The sequence below is a fragment of the Bombyx mandarina genome, chromosome 13 (assembly GCF_030267445.1).
Source record: "Bombyx mandarina strain Sakado chromosome 13, ASM3026744v2".
NCBI classification, from domain to species: Eukaryota; Metazoa; Arthropoda; class Insecta; order Lepidoptera; family Bombycidae; genus Bombyx; species Bombyx mandarina.
In genome coordinates this window covers 4,311,749-4,329,147 of record NC_143220.1, presented here as the reverse complement: position 1 = coordinate 4,329,147, position 17,399 = coordinate 4,311,749, and the positions used below count along the sequence as shown (strand labels likewise).

At 34.9% G+C, this 17,399-nt stretch overlaps 1 protein-coding gene across 2 annotated transcripts in view; it reads right to left on the bottom strand.

The window, feature by feature from the left end:
* Positions 1-17,399, bottom strand: part of LOC114239787 (adhesion molecule nephrin) — a 241,423-nt gene that overhangs the window by 189,530 nt on the left and 34,494 nt on the right. Inside the window, exon 1 of one of the 2 annotated variants that reach the window (XM_028170173.2) lies at positions 1,719-2,052. The exons of the other annotated variant lie outside the window; for it this stretch is intronic. The gene's annotated coding sequence lies outside the window, so the exon portion shown is untranslated. Of the gene's footprint in view, positions 1-1,718; positions 2,053-17,399 lie in introns of those variants that run through there. 2 annotated transcript variants of the gene reach the window in all.

Genomic DNA, 17,399 nt, shown 5'->3' with positions numbered 1-17,399 from the left:
CTGGACGTACGACTACAACGCGAGATAAAATAAAAAATATAACAAGCTTTTGGTCAGAATATTTAAACTCACGCGGCCATATATAATTTTTGGAGGAAGGTCTTACTAGTACCTCGGAGGATTTCCTGTATCACCAAAACGGATGAATAAGCATAGGGTCAGACGAAGCGGTCCAATTTGCTAACAGCTGCCCGAGCGCCATCGAAAGAGACCTAACAGCTCAAGGGCAACTGCTTCGCAAATACATCTACTATCGGGTCAGTGTCACGACCCACTGATAAGATCCAGCGAGAAAATCAGCGAACTGATGTATGGGTTAGGTTTTACATTGAACTCTTTAACGAGTTCGACGAGTTCAGTTAGGGGCGTCCTTGTGATAGTGGACCTAATGGAAAGTTAGTGGAACGAATTAATCCTTCAGGACGTATATTTTTGTTTACTCTTGTAAGCAGAAGAGCATACGATCCACCTGATGGTGACCTACCTGATGGTGGCTACCATCGCCCATGGACGTCAGCAGTGCCAGGGGCTTTCCGAAGGTTACGGCTGTGGTCTGAACTTTATTCGTGATTAGGGACTTGTTTCTACTCGAGTAGTAAGCAGCCATATCATCGGCGAAGAGAGCTGAGTCGGCGGCGACCGGGGTTCAACCTCCTAATCCTTCAAAGTAAGTTGGGTACTAAGGTTCTCCTGTAAATCTCCTCTTTCCTGATTTCGCAGGGCTAGAAAACCTAGCTAGGGAGATATTTAATGATAGTTTTCCCGTTATGAGCGACCACATAGAAGGTCAAAGACTTTCATATCAAGTTCTCATTATTTGTTAAAAATTTAACGTCAGCTACGAGTATAACCGAGCTACGGAGCACACCTCTTTATATCTAATATATTTTTTATGAAAAGTAAACAGCTAAAAACTCATTTCTGTAGAACAGGTCTTAAAGCAACTATGTTTCAAAGACATAAAATAGGTGTCACCTATACACAAACTAAAAGATAACAATGTCATTAAAATTTAAAGACAAAGCATAAAGTAATTCTATTAAATATATAGAGTATATTTAGTATCTACATAAAAACTGTCTGAGATAAATTAGATTGAACGGGATTCCATATTATTATGAAAACTAACAGGCTTAATATTCAAAGAGGAAAAAAATATGTTTCAATTCATCAATGAGATTTTTGTCTGCTAAAAGAAACGATATGTGAATAGTGTAATTGTAATAACATAATAGTGTGTACACATTTAACTATTGCAATGAAAAATTATTTCACTCCAACTATTCTAAGTAAATCGAAATGGTTACTTCGTGCATCTAATAAACTCTGTTTCGATAGCAACGTTTCTGCTCACATCGGAACTGTATACCTGCGTGAATATACGAGTAGATAAGTCTTCTGCTCCCACGTTGATTCAACGTGAATTCAATTTAGTCAGGGCTCAGTGGCGAAAACGATTTTTGTAAACGAACAAATACGTATTCACAATAACCGCTATTTAGATTGTTGACTTGCGATAGAGTGTACTGAGAGTCTGCGTCGATTGGTAAAGACGTTCTACCTATTTTTGTACCTAACCAATCAAGGTTATCGATTTAAAATTGATGTAATACCGTCATAATTAAAACTTTGACCTATTATTTGAAAATGAACAATAGCATCTTCGACGAAAAATCTCGGCAGGGCGTTAGCAAAAAATAAAATAAATTAATACTCACATTTTTTTTTATGTTTCAAGCACTGCTATAATCGATGAAAAACAGGAATCACACAAAACAGGTCACATTAAAATTAAATAGAAAACAACAAAGCACATTCGTGCTCAGAAGTTCATTAAATATTCAAACGAGGAAAAGTGAAAATAATGAAAAAAAATACGAGACTTTGCTCGTAGTACACTCGACAGCAAAATCTCTGAACACGGACGAGCACTGAAAATCAGAGCAAAAAAAAATTACAAATAATATGATTCGAAAAATACAGTTTTCGTGTTTAACTCGAGACGATATTAATGGCGTTCGAACTGACAACTGACTTGCTACAGACTGAAATTTAAGGACACTTAATAACTTCCCTCATGTCAATTAAGCATAATTGTATTGACCTAAGCTAACCCGAGCGATCTAATTCGGTAGCGATGCAACCGGCTTACTTTTGCTAATGCATTTGGAATGATTACATTAAAAGAAAAAGTGTCTATTTGTATTGTTTGTGTGTATATTTGACGCAGCAATGATCGATACTTCATTTCCGTAGACTACAAGTCGAAATACAGTGAATTTGAGATGAGAACGAAAAAGTTGAGCATTTGCAACTAGGTACAAACTCTAAAGAATAACCATTAATAATTAAACTATTTAAATAATATAGTTAAATATATAATGTAATTATAACTAAACTACATTCTTTATATAGTTTAATTAGTACACCTAATTAAATAAGTAAATTACTTAATGTCACTTTGACTCGTGAGGTCTAAATCTTAGATAAATAACATAATGGTTATTCCATCCTTAAACCGAAACGCGCTACTAGCTAGCTTCGCCACAGAAAAAAGCAAGATGGAAGTAAAAGCAAGCTTGTTAATAACACGTTCTACTAGCAGTAATAGCTCAATCTATATTTGTTACGGATTTGATTTATGTTATGTTCGTTACCTATCTATTTCTACCTACGGGACTTGAACACCGGTATATTCGCATGACTTGATATAAATACACCGGGCGTCTTATTTTTCAGACCACGGTTTCACTTGAAAAACTGAGCCATCGATTTTGTTTTTCTAAGATTTATGAAATTTAAAAATATTGCGACCTCATATATTGCTTGCTATCCAACAAGTGTCTAATTGCTCGGCAGTTACAAATTCAAGCCAATGCGGGGATGTGCCGCTTTCGATGTGTTTTTTTGGTAATTAAATGGGCTATTTAATCATTTCGACCAGGTTTTAGATAGTGAAATGTTTAATCAAAGTTAAGGTCGCCTGTCGCCTAGCTATCGAGTACCTGCTGATTTTAAATTGCCTTTCTCAAGAACAGCTTTTGTTAGTACATTGTTTGAAGTAAAAGGCAATAGGAAAGTTCAGTTTGTAGTTAGATAGGATCGACAACGAGCATTGGCATTCTATTTGTCCCTATACACACTCTCAATCATTTAATAGTGATAAGTAAAATCCAAAATTAAATAGGGGTTCGTTCTGTAAGTTTATAATAAATCTTTAAATCTACTGAAATATGACGAGTAAGGTCTCTAAGTATCGTAAGCAAGCAGGTATATAGCAAGAATCATTATTTAGAATGTCGTTTAAGAAAAAAATTAATCTAACTAATTTATAGGAACTATAACTTTAAGTTAAAGACTCTTTTCATCTAGCGTGTCTGTAATTAAATTTACTTGTATAGTTTTTAAATCAATACCTGTATACAGTTTTATAAATGGCTTTATATAATTTTCTTGTCTCTTCTTTTGCTGTCACCTTTCGTTCTTCTTTTATTTTATCGTCACCTTTTTATCACCTTCCTCCGAATAGATTGAAGTCGGTCTACCTAGGCATCGTGATGGACTCTGTAGTCGCCACAAAGTAATTGAATGTATATAAATATTTTAAATATCTATACTTCTATACTAATATTATAAAGAGGAAATATTTGTTTGTTTGTTTGTATTGAATAGGCTCCGAAACTACTAAGCCGATTTGAAAAATTCTTTCACTGTTTGGAAGCCACACTATTCCCAAGTAACGTAGGCTATAATCTTTTTTGAAAAAAATTAGGGATCCTTACCAAAACTCCAATAATGTAACCCAAGGTGTAAAAAAATTACCTAAAATATTTTTTACATCGCGTGCCCTGCGAAAATTATTGATCATAGAATAAAATAATGTACTACGACTTTATAGAACACATTATTATGTACAAAAAATGTCTCGACAGCATATGTCTAACTAATATAGTTACGCCGCAAAAAGTGTTGTTTTATTTAAAATTGAATATTTTGTTAAAGACCCGAGCGGAGCCGGAGCGGACCGCTAGTTATTATATAAGACAGGTTTTAGAAATCGGCAGTAGTGTTTTTTGGAAACAATTATACAACATAACGTTTCTGCGACGAATGAACATGGTATAATTAAAATTACACGCCCATAAATTTAGCGTGATTACCGGTTTCAGACCTCATTGCGAGCCCGCGGGCGTAACTACAACTGTTTTGCCACTTTCCGGGCGAAGCAATCGTGTGTCTTAGTTGAATTCGAGATTTTCATGCCGATATTAAAAACCCTTTTATTTTTGCAATGAAGTTGGGAGTTCAAATCTATTTCCCAAGGTGGATTCAACTTAAAATGACCAAGAGGTGTCCTAAAAAGGCAGGTTGTGACCTCAACTAACAATGTACTTCATTAAAAAAGCATAGTGTAATTGGTGCTCCATATTTTTGCTTTTACGAACAAGTTACATACATACATAAGGCATGGTTACCAAAGAGCATAGACATCAAAAAGTAAATGCTCGAGGTCTCAATTCTTTCATGTCTCAATATTATCGTACAATGGCTGCCACACTCTTAAAACCGAAACGCATTACTGCTTCACAGTAGAAATAGGCAGGGTGGTATTACTTACCCGTGCGGGCTCTGAAGACACCCTACCACCAGTATGATTTTGTATTTGGTTATTTATTTCAAAATATGTATTAAATAGTCAGCCAAAACACACTGACCGTATTGATTTATAAACACACTACACGTGAGTCATTTCGGGTAAATGTGAAATAATTTTCGCGCGGTCCAAACGATGACAAATTACACGTTGGGGACGTTAACGTGTGTCGTATAAATTGAACAAGTTTTTGTGATGGTTGAATTTCGATTTTTTTCGTCAACGTCAGAAAGGGAGGACCCGATTTTTTTTTAATAATTTTCTTGTCTCTCCTATTACAGTCCATCGAAAAGATAAAAGAGATATAACATCCAAAATATTGAAAAGCATACATTTTTCATCGCGTTGATCTAGACTGCGGCTGCTGATTCTGATTTTAAGATATTTGTTACCTGACGAACCCTAGATTTAAGCAGTTGAATATTTAAAAAAAAAACTCGAATAAGATCCCATTCCAGTGCTGTTCCAATACATCCGATATTCTAAAAAAAAGACTCCAACTACAATATTTCGACAGTGTCAATGCTAATATCTAATCAATTGATCATTTCTCTATAGAAAATGCAAACTTTCCCTGAAGCTACCAGTTAATTGAAATATCCACTAAGTAAGAAATTATTTACCCAACACAAAATTCTACAAACGATGGCTCTCTTTGTAAACAACATTTCTAAAAGTGTAAACTCGGTCGAACCTTAAAGCGGCGGTCGGGACTCCGTTAGTTCAACCAGAAGTTTCGTCGCTGCAAGTATTTCTCTTTGTGAATTTATCTCTATGCCTTTTAGAGCTTTTATATATGTGGTTCTTAAATTTATTTTGTCGCCGATATAAGCTTTTAGTGTTGTAAACGTACAAGTTATGTCACGTTCTGTCGGAAGCTCATAGGCGATTAAGCGACTCGTTTTTAGAAATTACGACCCATGTCAACAGCAATACTTACACACAAGTAATAAGTCACTCAGGCTTTTTTCCTAACTGAGAATGCCGGGCTTAAGGGATCTTTTCCGAAAACGAAATAGTTTTGTAGTGTTTTTGTAGGCAAAACAAGGCCATAACCATCATAATGTGCTGATCCAATGAGATCAAAATCTTTATTTTATGGTACCATCGCCGTCCCACTTAAAAAACTGGAACGCAAGATTAATTTGCGGTGGAAATATTACCTACCCTTAAAAAATATTAATCAAATATATGTATAATCTTTTTTTTTTCATATAGGTAGAAAAAAACATTACTTATTTGGCGGTGCCTACGCGTCCACCTATATCCTATTAGCAACTATACGAAACAAAACCTACAACTAACACCTATTCTGCGCAATTCGAATACAGACGTGAAGATAAATCTCGGAGATTCATTAAACAAAGTTCGTTTATTACTGTGGGCGTCGCAATATAATTATACGGCCTTAAAAGTTGCAACGACAGTAAACTATAAAGAGTGAGTTCTCTAATTAAATTTTCCGCTTAAGTGCAGCATTAAGGGGTATATAAATAAGGTACTGATAAAGTTATGACTTGAGGGATAATAGTTTTATTAGCTTTCTCGTTTCTTAGCACTCAGCTTTAGGATGTCGGCTTTATGGTTCGCTGAACCTTTAGTTTTAGTTGTAACAAAAACAAGTGAGTCTCTTACATAGTTTTTAAAAATGCCTTTATTAGCTCCTAGGTCTTTTTGCAAAGATCAAACGTATTTTTTTTTCAAACTTTAAGACGTCTTGAAAATTTGCTCACGTATCAGAGATTAACGTAAATATAATAATTTTATTACCTTGGCCCAATATACTGTCCAGAAAATAGAGAGTATTTAAATATTAATTCAACTGGCCATTCAAGTATTTTATAGTTTTTAACTATATAAACTTAGGTTTTGGACGTATTTTTTTCGTTTTATTGTTAGTAGCCATAAAGTCGTCGTCTACTTGTCGATTTCTCATCTTACTTCTACTAAACTATGAATAATATCCGCACCACCACCCTGCCTATTTCTGCCGTGAAGCAGTAATGCGTTTCGGTTTGAAGGATGGAGCAGCCGTTGTAACTATACTGAGACCTTAGAACTTATATCTCAAGGTGGGTGGCGCTTACGTTGTAGATGTCCATGGGCTCCAGTAACTACTTAACACCGGGTGGGCTGTGACCTCGTCTACCCATCTAAGCAATAAAAAAATATATAAATAATACTAAACAAAAAAATATTTATGTATATAATATATGAATAATAGTTTCCATGGCTAACGCTGGACATATTTGGTTAGTTATTCTAATAAAATCAATGCTCATTAATTTAATAGTACCTCAAAGCTCAGGTTTGGTGGATATAGTCCGTTCTATTCTTGGCCATCTGAAATAGTTAGTTGTTTTGCGCTTGTAACTTATTCACTAGTTTGAGTTTCATGAGCCGTCAGTTTGCTCTGCCTTATCAATTGGGGCAACTGAAATTTCTCATGCACAAGACACTGATGTAGTCGATTTTGCACTTCTATTTTTGGGTTTATCCAGTTTTAATACTGGGGCAGACGTTTTATTTACTATAGAGCTGAGGCTTAGAACTCGTGTCTCGTTATGGGTGGCGGTATTTACGTTATCGATGTCTATAGGTTCTGATCACCAAATACCAGGTAGACCGTGAGATTGTTTACCCGTCTAAACAATAAAAATACTTGTATAAATTGGCTTCCATTCTGTATGACTTTGTTTAGTTTTAAAAAATCTCTTACTTACGCTCTCGGCTAATCGCTATACAAAAAAAGAGATGTGAACTTACTCAAGCTCCTAGTTCTATAAAAATACAAATGATGGGTGGATTAGTAGTTTCTTCTGGCTTTATGGTATTGACCTCAAAGTATTCTCTAAATATTATAATTTGGTACTTCGACCACAAAACAACATTTACTAGTATATTGTAATCCTCAATGCCTCCTCCTCTTAATATGTATGTATATACATATGCAGGATTACAATATGTGCTATACGGTATTACAATATTGCGAATTTCAGATACGGACCAATCATGTGTTTCAGTTTGAAGAGTGGGACCACTTTTATAAAATCCAATGGAGACTTTGACTTCAGTGATGTCTTTGGACTTTATTAGTCACTTCACGTATTCAAACAAGGTTATAATTTGCACAAAAAATATTAAAATATACTTGACAATTTTCATAATAGTCTTGTGACGATGAATAATGAAGCACTTGGTTACGGTATCGGGATCCAGTACATACAGAAAAAGATTTATATAGTCCCCTTCACTCACAGACTAAAACTTATTAATAAACCATGTATCATAGCTGTGTGTAATGAAGCTACGTGATACTTGAGTTAGCGCTGTTCTGGGTTATAAAACCTTATTATATTGATCATAAAGTCGCATTAGCATAGAAAACAAAAATTTCAAAATTATGTACTAATTTTGTAATAAAATTTAGGAAATACATTTTTATGTTTTGAACATTTCGATCTAAAAAGAAACTTAACCAATAATAACACAATTACATACTTCCTGTTTTCAATTACCTTTCTAGCCCAGTTAGAATGATTTCATAATGAAGAAAAACTCTGAAAGTGATATGAAATAAGTCGTAGACTTAGGAGAGTCCATGTCCCGAGAGTAATTAATACCGCAAAAACACAATTCTCATTTTTCGAAATGACAAATAATCCTTCGATTTGGTTAAAAATATTATATTCTTTAAAATGCTAGAATTTTTAATAAAAATACATCAATACCTAACTCTCGTTTGCTGAAGAAGAAAAAAAATATTGTTTATGAAGGTCATTGAATTTTACAATCGACTCCTATTTTATACAGAGCTAACATATTGAATGGTCAATTAAACATTACATTCCGTTCAAAGTAACTTTTAATTGAAACAAAAATTTCAATACATTGAAGTAAAATTTTGTAGCAAATCGACCGTCTAATATCTCAATCCAAAAGTGCCTTTAATGAAACAGATGAATTCTGTGGACCGACGAGCCCGCGGGAGACTGACCAAAGTTGAACAACTAATTTGCATACATCCCCGGGATTTCGAGATGATTTAGTCCTGTGTCAGTGGGATGTTTTGCTTTATTTTTATTTTCGTATGACTGAAACGTGGATAAAATATGTACGAAACTGTTTTTTAGACCTTTTCGTGGAGGCCCACCACGCGTAATATCAAAAGCGCCATATTTTTTTTTTACTACGCATATGCTAAATTCGAACCGGGTCACATGTGTGAATGCTTACATTGAACTTTTTGTCTTGCAAATTTTCAGTTCATATTATTTAATACTAATTATTCTTGAAACTGGCGCATTGTATACCGTATTTTAATGAATAAACTGAAAAACAAGTATCTAGATTACCAATAACAACTGAACCAAATTTCACAACAACTGGATGAATAGCAAAACACATAGCGGACAAACATTTGACTTTTATTCGTATATAGATAGAAGATAATTCGAAGAGTAATTTAATACATTCAATGAATGTCACATTTAGCTTCAATGGATAATCTATACCAATATATAAATATATAGTGTTTTTACGGATGATCCGTTATAGCTACTGAACCATGCATCCGATTGTCTTGAAACTTAGTATCCATGTTGAAAATACATGTACTTAGTGGATAGGCAAATATTTATATGAGTGTTGGACTCCCTAATAATAATGACAATAAATAATAATGTTAATTTGAAATTCCCAGCGAAGTGGGTGAGTACGGCTAGTAATATATGTAGTTCACGCTCTTTCTAAATTGCTTTCAAAAGGTATGATCTAGATTTAGGCCAAAATTTACGATTAAGCTGGTCTATCTTCGAAGGTAAGTTTTACTTCTTAACGTTTTACCTAGTAATGTCTTTTGTAAAATGCTACATTTTTTTATTTCAATCTTGAGTCCTATTTGAATACATAAAATGACCAACGCCACCATTGTTTGCCATTTAAAAAACTTTTCTTAACTGCATGAGCATTTATAAGATTATTGCATCACAAGACAGTCAATGGGCACGAAACGTCTCAATCGATGTTCATTCGCATATAAACCCGTCCAGTTTTAATAATAAATCAGACTCTCATAGTAAATGATGTGGCGTTCATTCCATATGACCACAGTCCAATCAAAACAGTTATTTCATATTAGTCGTTATGTTCAATTAACTTTGCAGCTCTATATAAATTTACTTACGAATTGAAACACAATTTGTGTTGTTATTAAATTGTGAAATAGATGAAAGATTGAAGTACTCTATTTAATTATATTTAAATCTACACCAACAGAACACTTATCGACTTTCTCGTTATTGTTTCTCTAAGCATTACAAGTTGCCTAAACTCTAAACATGCGGTCGTCTAGCTAAACTATGATGCCCTGTACAAAACTTGTAAGTCACAAGACCTAAAAATCACTAAGGTGGCACGAGGCCAGTATCGTAACGCCTAACCACTAGAGATCAAGTATACGAACTAACACTTTTACCGCAAGCCACACCGATATCTTATGTCTTTCTTGGGAATTTTGTTCGATTGAGTAATATCATTTTGGTTTTCGTAGGCCAAATTTCTGGAAGGTACTAAAAAACTGGTTCTGGAAAATTCTGGCTGCTGTTCAATCAATCACCCCCAATATCCGGTTTTTAATAATAATAACAAAGTTCATAATTCAGGTTTTGTCTGTGTGTATTTTGTTAGTTCTTTTTTTAGTCTGTGGAAGTGAGTCGGGTAGAGAGCTCACGATTCACTCATTGGGTCAAATTGTTACCGATTACCACAGACATCAAACCTGAATTTTCCTATTGAGAGGTAAGGTCAAAGCTTGATCCGTATACTGTTAATTACATGCTAAATTCCTACATCACAGAAATTACTACTGAACTTGTGTTAGGTTTTAGGTACGGATTTTTTTTCAGATAAATTGGCACCTGCTGATGGTTTACTGTTGGTGGAGGGTCTCGTGAGCCTGTTCGGGTAGGTACCACTACCTCTTTTTTTTAACGCTGGGGAATCCATTTACGGATACCTGGTCAAGGGGGTAACGGACTGGGTTATGTTGGACTCCGGCACCTCCCGAGAGGAAGGCCAACGCTTGAGACGAGGAGGGCCAAGGTCCTCCACCTGCCCGAATTCCTCGCAGGAGACTACGCCTTGAAAAAAGCGCGCGAGGCGCTCGCCCCGCAAAACTAACTACCGACTAAGCCCCATCGAGCTCCACCACACCGGCTACACCAAACCTACGGTAGCGTAGTGCGCGCCGAAAGCCCGCCGGTACCCGGCCTGATGATAAAACGGGATTTCATCTCCGAGATTATCCCAAAGGACGTCGTCTCGGGAGACACCGTGGGCGGAGCTTAGGAGCCGGGTATCACCGCTCTGCCTATTTTTGCCGCGAAGTAGTAATGCGATTTCTGCCGTAATAATGCGTTGCAGTTTGAAGGGTAGGGCAGCCATTGTACTGTAAAACTAACACCTTAGAACTCATGTCTCTAGGTGGGTGGCGTCATTTACGTTGTTGTTAACTATGGATTATGAGCTCTTGCAAGCTCATCCAAGCAAAAACAAAAAAAAACCTGCCTTCGAAATTTTAATCATGTTGTATTCCCATCGCTCGAAAAGGTACGTCCAACGTCTTATTTTAAGGATCATAGATTCTTCCACTTACAATCCACAGATCATTGCATTACCGCTTAATACCGAAAAAAATGTGACCCAGAAACGGTACATACCGCTATCATCCTTGTACTAAATGCTATACATTTGTTCAGGAAGATGTATGCGCGTACGAACAAAGAGAAATGTTCCAGCCCATATTAATTTAAGTCATACATCAAAACAATATGTAAAAGCTAGCCGACGCTGAATTTGGGTGTGTGAGCACACATTTATTACTCTGTTTGGCTTTTAAAGCAACCTCGTAGCGGGTCGGGATAAAAAAATTGCCGTCCACTGACGATACATTTTCGACTTCAGCTTTTTTATGTTTAAATTGAATCCTAAACTTTCTAACAGAATATGAGAAAAATATGCACAAGATATACTTGATAATTTGATCTAAACTTATTTCTGTCTTCAAGTTCTAATTTAAAAAACCTTTAATTTAAGTTTTATAATTCTTCGTAGACAAATTAGAATTCAAATTAAACGAAAACGTATTATTTTTGACTTTGACTCTTTCAAAGTTGAATTATTTATTACCAATTAGAATTTAAAAAAACGTGTGTCTCCTAAATAGCTGGGTTTGTTTACCAATGACTAGTAAAACAGCAGTATAATAAACATTTTTTTTTATTAAAAATAAAATAAATATAGAGAAGCAAAACCATTTTATAAGTACAAAATAAATATAATATTTGAATGTTTATTTCCCTTAAAGAAAATTTCATTCCATTTTTAACTAATTAACATTTTTTGGCAGGCCCATTTAAAAAGTATCGATTTGATTAGCCTTTTTCTAGCAACTCTTCAGATATTTAAATACACTAAAACTTAGCAAATGAAAGCCAGATCCAAATTGATTCAGTTGTTGTGGATGTTAGCAAAGATACGTGTGCTCGTGTGCCCGACCGGAGTTAAAGACTTTTTGCAGTTTTATTCTTAACGAATCTATCGACGAAAGCAAAAAGACTTTTAACGCTTAGCAATACTGATCATTTTCCTTCATCTGTTGAAGCAGACATGTATCCATTTAATTCTGATGACAGAGTGAGTACTCACAATGCACAATATGTTGTAGTGTTTTAGGTTTAATCGAAATATGAATTGTTTAGTCTAGACGTGTGGTTCTGTGAATAAAATATAATATATTATACTCCTTTGTAGATCATCTATATATTAATACGTGAAGCAAAATCTTTGTATCCCTTTTTACGAAAACTGCGCGGACGGAGGAGTATGAAATTTTCCACACTTATAGAGAATATAGAGAAGAAGTGCACAATGCTAATATTTTTTTTAAATAATGCATAAAAGATACATTAAATCAATAAAGAAAACATTACACACACTACGTACCATGTATTTGACGCACACACGCATGCATACTATTTATTGTCAATTCTTGACGCCTGTTGTCAAATTGAGAATAGATTAAATATTGTTTGTCTTTGTTAAAAAAAATTATAGTGTAGTCTTGGCGAAATTTGTGATTATAGAAGTATAACATACAATCTTAATACAATTGTGTACCGTGAAGTGTACAAACTTACAATTCCAATTAATTATAGTCGAATTTCGACTACTGCGGGACCTCTAGTAATTTATAATAATCTCATATTAAAGATATAATAGGAGTATGACTGGGATTTTAACGATGCTATTAATAGCCGTAGACTCCAGGGGATTTTCTGGTTTCTCTTTGGTTGTTGGGATGTCTCACGGGCCTCAGCCTCAGAAAATTTACTAACACTAGCCCCTCTAGCAAGGGCCGTGTTTCGCTGAATCTACCACCGGATCGCGAACGCGACCCACTAAGAAAATCCGGCAATAAACTCAGTGGGTTGTATCTGTGGGTTAAGTTTCACTCTTCGTCGCATTTGACGAATTCGACGGTAATGGTGCCGGCGCTTGGGATTCCTAAAAGCATCGCGAATCGGGAGGATCCATTTTTAAAACGAATACTAAGCCCATACGTATTAGACGTAATAAAAGGACACACATATCTATAACCACATCATTATCCACAAACATTACGAATGGAAATCAACTAGAAAGTCACGCATTATAACATACTTCGTTGAATATGCAATCTGAACGGCAAATCTAGCCTTGCCATGACAGAAAAATCTAGATCAAGAATCCACCGGCCACCTTAATTAGACCATTCACGAATTTCTAGGTAAGGTATTGCTAGGCTTTGTGACTCGCTTAATGGGTTCGTAACGATAAAACTTCAAGATTAGCTGCCTGGAACGGCATAAAATCTATTACACCTCCGTAGTAATACAGCGAGCATGTCAAAAGGTTCATTACTGAATAATTAAGTACGCCATGATTAAATTTGGCTCGCTTCGCCCTTATAACTCGGACCATAAGAATGAGAATCGCAGTGAGCGCATTGAACTCGTCACGTGGAAAATTTTATGAGCACCCGTAGGTGAAGTTAACGTTATGGCAAAAAATTCAAGGCTGTGAGGCCAAGCGTCAGTTTTATGTGTATGAAAATATGAAAGCTCTATGTTTATTTTATAGCCAATCAAATTAAGCTAATTGAAAAAATACCAGAAACTTTAACGATCAGTTTATGACGACTACAATCGAGATTGCAATCATATTATTTATAGAGTGAAATAAATATATTTTTTTAATTACACCATTTTCTTTTTTTTTTTATTAAACTGGATATGGCAAATTCTTGCTGTAGAGATAAGAGTTAATAGATCACCTGTTTAATGACTACCAAAGCTTATAAATACTATGAATGAACTTTGAGGAATCTCATCGAAATCTCAATTATTTTGTAATATGGGCTTCAATTCAGAGCTTATTAATGCATTACGGCAAAACGAAACAGTGTCATGTTCAGTATATTCTTTCATATAATACCTTTACTTGCCCTTAGGTATTAATGGTATATTGGTGAGGAGGTCAAAAGGGACCTTTTCCTTCCCTTAAAATGGTTATCATGACTCACCTAAAGACGTAAGACTGAGGTCTTCATTCTATGTTTGTAATCTAAATTGTCGATAGGCAGTTAGAAGAGCATCGCGCAGAAGTTAGCAATGATAGTTCCTATCATCTACCCCAAAATCGACTACACAATAGCCGTGAAACAGTACGTTTTAATGGTCTAAAGATTAGGAACCACGACACGTCTAAATGAAGACTCAACAAATTAAAACACCCACAACACAATATCTCTATATAACTATATATATAAAAATGAATTGCTGTTCGTTAGTCTCGCTAAAACTCGAGAACGGCTTGACCGATTTGGCTAATTTTGGTCTTGAATTATTTGTGGAAGTTCAGAGAAGGTTTAAAAGGTAGATAAATATGAAAATGCTCGGAATCCAATAAAAATAACAAGTTTTGTTTTTCCTTTCATGTGTCCCCTTCCCGGACGGGTTCCTTTTGTTTGTTGTTAGTTTATTTTATGCAAAAGTTTAGGTATTTTATTTATTGCTTGAGGCACTATGAAGTCTGCCGGGTCAGCTAGCTACAAATAAAATAATAATGTTTTTCATTACCATCCATCAAAGAAATTACTGTCTCTCATAAAATCGTATCGAAACGTAATTTAATTAAGGTTTATTTCCTGATTTCGCGATACCTTATTCCTCTTTTCATCGGAGTCCCAACTCGTATTCATTAAACGAACGCTCACAAATATTATTGGACTTGCTTTGACTGAATTATTTCAGTTTTGTATTTCGTTGTCGTTGATCGGCAGATAAACTCACTGACTGCTTAGCTGGAAGCCCATGCAAACTAAAACGACAATAATGATTTTTTTCTGAAGTACTGGTACTAAAAGTATTTTTATTTTCTTTATTGCCTAGATGGGTGGACGAGCTCACAGCCCACCTGGTGTTAAGTGGTTACTGGAGCCCATAGACATCCACAACGTCAATGCGCCACTCACCTTGAGATATAAGTTCTAAGGTCTCAAGTATAGTTACAACGGCTGTCCTACCCTTCAAACCGAAACGCATCACTGCTTCACGGCAGAATTAGGCAGAGTGGTGGTACCCATCCGCGCGGACTCACAAGAGGTCCTACCACCCACCTTAAGTATGGCTTCATTTAGTGATTTTTTTCAAGGAATTCTGGTAGATTATTGTAAATCCGTGAAGTTGTAGTATTTTATTTCACTCAGGACTGCATAAAGTCGATCGCGTACTAATAAGCGTCGTTAGGGTGCGCTAGAAAATTGGAGATGACTTGAAATGAGGAAGTAAGAGAGAGGTAGGAAATGTAACTTGGAATCTATTTATTAATACGTGAAGCAAAAACTTTGTATCCCTTTTTACGAAAATTGCGCGGACGGAGGAGTATGAAATTTTCCACACTTATAGAGAATATAGAGAAGAAGTGCACAATGCAATTTTTTTTTAAAATAATGAATAAAAGATACATTAAATTAATAAAAAAAAACATTACACACACTACCATATATTTGACACACATACTTAAACTCTTTGTTTAATGTCAAACTTTTGTTATTGCATAAAGCCTGTAGTCAAATTGAGAATAGGTTCGTATTGTTTATCTTTAATATTACGAGTATTTGTCTATAGTGTAGTCTTGGCGAAATCTGTAACCATATAATAATGTTGAAACTTATAATTTCAATTAATTATTGTGGAATTTCGACTACTGCGGGACCACTAGTTTATAATAAATTCGGAAAAATGTGTTTATAATGGTGTATCCCGAGAAAGACTTGCATCGACAAATTGTTTCGACATCGAAAAAAAAAAATACATTTACAAAAATTCAACAATCCCTTTATTTCGTACTGTTTTTTGTAAAATCAAAATTAAAAACTCGCCTTCAACTTTAACCTATAAATTACATAGAAATTATACGTTCGAAGTATAATTATGTGTTTGGAAGAAAGGGGTTCTGTTGTTTTGAAATAGTTTGACAATTATTGGTGCCATTCATTTGTGGTAGGTAAGAAATTACAAATTAGTAGGGTCTTAGGGCTAAGCTAGGCTAGGCTAGGCTTGGCGTAGGGCTGCATGCTTAAATCGACCCGGTCATTCGAATTAAAGTGATTGTAGCAGTATTCATTGAAAAGTTAGTATAAACATTTTACAACAGTTATGTAATTAGTAAAAAAAATTAAATCTCTAAATCAAGTTAGTGTTGCTCGAAATGCTTATATAATGTATCTTTATAATGCCTCTTTATAATCGGCATATCTTTCTACATTAACTGCGAAGGAACTGCGTAAAGTCATGATTTAAAAGCGCCTTCAAAGGGATAGTTCAATAAAAACAGTGTGATTTTGATTTCAAAGACTTTCCAGATTTAATTGAGGAGTGATAGCAGCTTCTACGGTGAGCGGTTAATCACAATTTTCATTAAAGCATCATGACTAAGTGGTAACATTATTAAATTAAGTTAAGGAAAAGCCTCAAATAAAACGGGTAAGTGCTTCGCTTTTGGAACTTCACCTAATTTAACGTTTACAACATTTTGGTTTTTTTTTTTTTTTTTTCAAAATGAGGACGAAAGGAAATTGCCCGAAATTTATTATCAAGTCTTCGTCTTTATTTCATCACGTCTCTACAACAGGCCATTACTTCGAACGCGAGTCTTTAAAATTTAATTTTCAAAATGTTTACTGTAAAATAATTTTATTACCGCAAACGTTGGTGTAAGGTGATTAAAATGACAAATGCCTAACAAAGGGCGCTTCGTCTAAGGAATCTTTGAATAGGCCAAAACTCGATGAATGTAAAATCGTCGGTGGGCTTGTACTGTAAGCCTTTAAGTAGAATACAAAATGCTTATTGTCAAACTAACTATTTCTAGTTAACGATTTGTTTTTATCATCTGAATAGCGGCCCGCTCCGGCTCCGCTCGGGTCTTTAACAAAAATCTCAACGATACTTGACGTTGTTTTATTTAAAAAAATAAAAGAACACTTACTGCGGCATAACTATAATAGTTAGACATACGCTGTCGAGACATTTTTGTTAATAATAATGTGTACTACAAAGTCGTAGTACATTATTTTTTTCTATCATCAATATTTTTCGCAAGGCACGCGATGTAAAGAATATTTTAGTTAATTTTTTTACAC